The sequence below is a fragment of the Mus caroli genome, chromosome 11 (assembly GCF_900094665.2).
Source record: "Mus caroli chromosome 11, CAROLI_EIJ_v1.1, whole genome shotgun sequence".
Lineage (NCBI taxonomy): Eukaryota > Metazoa > Chordata > Mammalia > Rodentia > Muridae > Mus > Mus caroli.
In genome coordinates, this window is record NC_034580.1 from 22,767,022 (window position 1) to 22,773,443 (window position 6,422).

Consider the following 6,422-nt stretch of genomic DNA (forward strand, 5'->3'; position numbering starts at 1 on the left):
CCATCCATCCATCCATCCATCCATCCATCTATCTATCTATCTATCTATCTATCTATCTATCTATCTATCTATCTATCTATCTATCTATCATCCCCCTCCCAGCCCAGCTTCTGACTGTTCTGCATCCCATACCTCCCCCCTGTCTCCAAGAGGATGTCCCCCCACACACACCCCACCAGATCTCCCTACTCCTTGGGGTCTCAAGTCTCTTGGGGGTTAGGTGCATCTTCTCTCACTGAGTACAGACCTGGCAGTCCTCTGATATACATGTGTTGGGGGCTTCATATCAGGTGGTGTATGCTGCCTGGTTTATGGCTCAGTTTCTGAGTGATCTCAGGGGTCCAGGTTAGTTGACACTGCTGGTCTTCCTATATAGGGCTGCTCTCTTCTTCCAACTTTTCTCTAATTCAACCACAGGGGTCACCGGCTTCTGTTCATTTGTTGGGTGTAAACATCTGCAGTTGACTCTTTCAGCTGCTCTTTGAGTCTTTCAGAGGACAGCCATGTTAGGTTCCTGTTTGTAAGCACACCATAGCATCAGTAATAGTGTCAGGCATTGGGGCCTCCCCTTAAGCTGGATCTCAATTTGGGCCTGTCATTGTACCTCCTTTTCCTCAGGCTTTTTTCCATTTTTGTTCCTCCAGTTCTTTCAGACAGGATCATTTCTGGGTCAGAGCTTTTTGACTGTGGTATGGCAACCCCATTCCTACACTTGATATCTGTCTTTCTACTGGAGGTGGACTCTACAAGTTCTCTCTCCCCACTGTAAGACATTTCATCTAAGGTCCCTCTCTTTGAGTATTAAGAGTCTCTCTCACCTCCCAGGTCTCTGGTATATTCTAGAGGATCCCCTCCACCTCCTCTCTCCCTAGGTTGCCTGTTTCCATTCTTTCTGCTAGACCTCAGGGCTTCAGTCCTGTCCCCCCATCCTGATACCTGATCATGTTCCTCTCTTCCCCTCCCTGGTCCCTTTCCCACCCAAGTCCCTTCCCCCCACCCCAGTGATTGCTTTTTTTCTCCTCACAAGTGGGATTGAGGCATCCTTACTTGGGCCCTTCAGTTTGTTAATCTTCTTGGTTCTGTGGATTGTGTCCTAGGTATTCTGTACTTTTTGGGCTAATATCCACATATTAATGAGTACATAACATGGACCTTCTTAATGGCTTCTGTCTTCTTACAGTTTTCCCCCATTAAAACCATGAGTAATCCTCCATCTCCTATGACTTCCTTTCCCAAATTTCTTTAAGGTCTTTAAGACTGACTCCTGACATCTCCTCTTCCCTTGGCTAAAGAAATGCTCTTTGTCTTCATTAAATATATCAAACAACTTCCCCTTGCACCCACTGACCTAAATTCTTTTCTCCCAGTGATCTAGAGGACTTGCTTTCCTCTCTTTATTCATGATTATGATCAAAAGCGTCTCTTCAACAGGCTTTCTTTACCCAGTAATTCCCCACCTCCAGTCAGTCTGCTCACTTCGATTATCCTCCCACTACTTTTTACTTGACTTTTTATTATACATTATTTGTTTAGACTTTTGTTTGTTTTAATAAATTGTCTTTCCCCACTCAAATGTAAGCAACTGGAGGTTAGGCATTTTATCTATATTTACTGCTCTCTATCCGTTTCCTAAAATAAGCCCAGGCACAGAGGAGAGACTAAATAAATACTTGCTAAATGAATTGATGAAATTTAGAATAATTATGCAAACATTCAATATCCTCTTTGGTAAAAGGATTTTGAGATTTGGCAGTAGGTTGTGTTAGATGGAATAAATTAAGAAATCATTAGTTCCCTGCTTGTCTTCTAATTTCGAAGGCAGTCAATTATAAACAAGGGACAAATTAATTTTATCTACAATGTAAAAATTGACTCTTACCTTACTAGCACTTAGAAGATAAGTTGCTACAATGTTTGCATTAAGTCAGCTTTTAGCAAATTCCATACTTCATGCATTTGTTTATCATATACTTAAACCATTATTTAGCAATGCATACTTTATTTGAAAAATTACTTCTGAAAAAGACATTTAACAGTTTTAAGCAGCAATGGATACATAATGTGAAGACAACAGAGGAGAACATTTTTAGCTACTTAAATCATGTTCTGATAATGCCACAATGCTATCTAATAAAGCTTTGTTCACTGGTTACTGAGGAAAGCATGTGTCCTATCCCATACTTCTATGGCTACTTAGTGCATTCTGTTGCTTTAGCAATACAATTAAAGCCAAGAGTTTGCAAGGTTGTTCAGATATTGCATAATCTGAATGCTCACTTAAATTTTTTGTTTATTGTAATTTTTAATTTTTAAAAACCATTTATATATTTATGAGCTGCAACATGAAGTTTTGATTAATGTATTTATTATCTTATGATCAACTCAAAGAAATTAGTATACACTATTTTTACATTTTTTATGATCTCTTCATGCTTTGTACATTCAAAATCTTTTCTATTTTAGGTATACCATGAATTATTATGTTATGTTCACCATTTTCTGTAATAGATTTCCAGCAGTTAATTTTCTTGTCTAATGCTGTACCTATTAACCAGTCTATCCATGTAGCTTTTAAATAATTCAGGAGAGGTATCTTTGGTATGTGTGATTATACTGGATTCTACCACATCTTTCCACCTGATCCTTTTCCCTGATTTTCATCCTTTGTCACCCATGACATTTTTCTTTTCGTTGATATTTTAGTTTTTTAATTAGTTAATTATTTTGCAGTGTTGGGGGTTGAAATGGGAGCTTTAGGCTAGCATGAGCTCTATCACTGAGATGCAGCTCTAGCTCTTGTAACTTTGAGGCAGGACCTACCTTTGGAGCACTATCTGACTTTGGTGACACTGCCCTCCTTTCTTTCTTTCTGAGTGCCATGATTATAGTCATGTGTCTAGGTACATTTTAAATTTTTATTTGTGTCAGACAAACAGTTTTATATCCTAGGGAAGGGCAGTGTGATGGTTTGTATATCCTTGGACCAGGGAGTGGCACCATCTGGAGGTGTGGCCTTGTTGGAATAGGTGTGTCCTGCTTGGGATGGGTGTGTCACTGTGGGTGTGGGCATAAGATCCTCACCCTATTTGCCTGGAAGTCAGTCTTCCACTAGCAGCCTTTGGATGAAGACATAGAACTCTCAGCTCCTCCTGCACCATGCCTGCCTGGATACTGCCATGCTCACACCTTGATGATAATGGACTGAACCTCTGAACCTGTAAGCCAGCCCCAATTAAATGTTGTTTTTTATAAGACTTGCCTTGGTCATGGTGTCTGTTCACAGCTGTAAAACCCTAACTAATACAGGCAGTAAGGTATTATTAGTACTTTACTGATTGCATGTTGACCAACTCATGATCTAATATGTGCATTTAAAAATAATTTCTAGTGGTAAAAATATAAAAGACTCTAAATACTTTAAAATCTCATGTCAGACCTTAAATAGTATTATAAAGCTTTAAAATTCAAACCTTACCTTTATGACTTCAGGAAGGAACCTTTGGTATTAAATCAGTATTTCTTCTAAGTTTATCTAATTTAAATGTGATATGCATAAAATATTCATTAAAACTACAGTGGCCATTTTCTATGATGTTATCAAAGCTACTAATAATTTTCAATTCTTACAGTTGTAAATTGACCCTAACCCAAAAAGGTATCCATTCCTTCCTAGATGTCAAAGTTATTGATTTTATTTATGTTTAGAACCATCTATGAACACTACCCTAGTCGTCTCTATGCTTCCTACTTGTTATTTATTTTGCTGGCATGATCCAAGCCAATATTACTACCAGTGTTTTAGTAAATACTGCTCTTTACTAAAATACATCTGAAGCATTCTATATTAATTACTGTTCTTTTAAATTTAGTTTTTCTTATAGAAAATTGAAATACTAAATATGTTTTTTAAAGTTAAAATAATGTCCCCAGGTAAACTATGCCTTTTTATTCTAGTAACCATTAATTAGAACTTTCTGAAGAATCTTTATGATAGATCAGTTCTTCTTTCTCTCCCCACACCTCATTGCTGATATTTTATACAAAAAGATATAACTGCATGCCTACTGCAGTTATGTTCTTATCCTATTTCTGAATTAATCTGCCAAAATACCCATAACTGAATTGACTTGCAATAAAAGAGTATTGCGGTGTGTATAAGTATTCTGAAGATCCAAAGAGATAAAATCATGGAAGCACATGTATAATTCCATGTCCTGTTGCAGCCAGCCATAGTGGCAAACATTTTAATTTCCACACTTGAGAAGCAGAGGAAGACCAGTCTCTATGAGTTCAAGTCTAGTCTGCTCTACATAGCAAATTCCAGGTCAACCAGGGCTACATAATGAAACCCCTTTTCAGAAAGCAATACAAAATCAAGCAAAATTCACAAAAGAAAAATATTTCCCAATCCTGTTGCTCTACATAGCTTCCACTTTTCCTCTTTATTTTACTCCCTGCGTAGAGAGACTGATGTGGTATCTAATCTATTACCTTTGATGTTGGTTGGGCTTGGCTATTTGGGATTCAGAATAAGAGAAGGTGATGTAGGTCTTGCTATTGTGCCTATCTACCTCTATTTCTTTCACCTTCCAGGATCTCTTGACTTAAGATAACTAAGCTGAGATAATTGCTTCTCTCTGTGCTCCATGCTTCCCTTCTAGCACTGGTAATGATTTCTTGCTTTGACATGTTTAGCTAGAGGAGTTATAACAATGCATAGATATTACTCTCAGGTCACTACATTTCTTGGCCAGTTATTCACAAAGTGGTGAATTATATTTAGTATAATCCAAGTATGCCATTTACTTTTGGGATTTTGATTGGTACAATTACTTTTGAAACTTTGTATCTTCTGAACATCATGTTGACCTACAGTTTGTGGAAGTCAATACAAGATACTGAATTGATTCTAGGCTTAATAAAAATTAAGTGGTTTTACAGTACTTTTTATATAATTTTATATATTTAACTTTATATTTCTCATATATCTGTGATGCTTAAATCAACCTTTTGAAGCACTCATGGCTGTAAGATTGAGTCATACTTGACTACTACCCCCCATTCACACATATAGCTGAAATAACAAGAATACAGTCATATACGCTGTCATGGTCCAGGTTTCACAATTCACTTTGTACCCAAAGGTAATCTTATCAAACTCTTGTGAGATACTTTCACTGCCAAAACAGGAACAGCACCGTTGGTATAGAACCAGCAGTTGTTCAATCCTAAGCCTTCTGCACAAGGCCCTATAATGGTTTCCTGCTAAACCTCAGAGGAGTATCAGATCCAAAGTGTGTTGTTCCACGTTCAAGTAATCTACCTGTTTCTAGAAGTTGGTTAATTTTTCTGTGTATAATAACAGAAATTAATTTTCCCTTTATAGTATTACTTGAGTTTTTTATTTTGGTAATTCAGCTCTCCTTCTCTCAGCTAATGGTTTCCACGTTTTCTTTCATACTATTGATGACTGAGTGCAACCTTTGCTCTACTGGAGAGGTGCCAGATTTTCTACTATGAAATTGTATTAAACTTACTTATGTATTTATTTGTATATGTTTATGTATGCTGTGTCTGAGTGAGTTAAGGAGCCTATACAAATAAATAGCCGTAGAAATAAATGGATCCTAGAAATGAATTTATATTGTCAGGGCTGCATGGAAAGAACTTTTACCCACTGATATTCTTAGTCTTTAATTGTGTTTCTAATGAATTCTGAGTGAAGTGAAAAAAAAAAAGACAGACTTTAGCTTCTGAAGTAACTCAATACACATTTACTATAAAAACTCTAAGCCCTTTACTGGTGCTAGTGAACCATCTTGTTATAATTGTCCATCTGCAAAATGAAAACAAAAGTCTAAGTCCAAACACCATTTACTCATTGAGTTGCTAGAAAATTTCCATAGAGAATGAGGAATGAGACAAAAATGTCTTGTCACCTCTTCTGGTGTTTGCTAGCAAGAGGAAGAGAAAGAGAAAAAGAGAGAAAGATATTCCTTCTTTCATGCCTTTTATCTAGGTTGCCAGCATTAAGTGTGGCCCAGATAGAAGGTGTAGCCCATTTCAAAGCTCTGTATGAGCAGTGGTTCTTTACACTTAAAATGATTTAATTAAGAAAAAAATCCCTCAGAGGTGTATCTAGACATTTGGATTTTAGTTAATTCCAGATATAGTCAAGTTGACAACCAAGAATAAGCATCACATGATTATACCTTATTTCTTTTTAAAAAATATTTTTAATATTTTTATTAGGTATTTTCCTCATTTACATTTCTAATGCTATCCCAAAAGTCCCCCATACCCTCCCCCCCACTTCCCTACCCACCCACTCCCACTTTTTGGCCCTGGCATTCCCCTGTACTGGGGCATATAAAGTTTGCAAGTCCAATGGGCCTCTCTTTCCAGTGATGGCTGACTAGGCC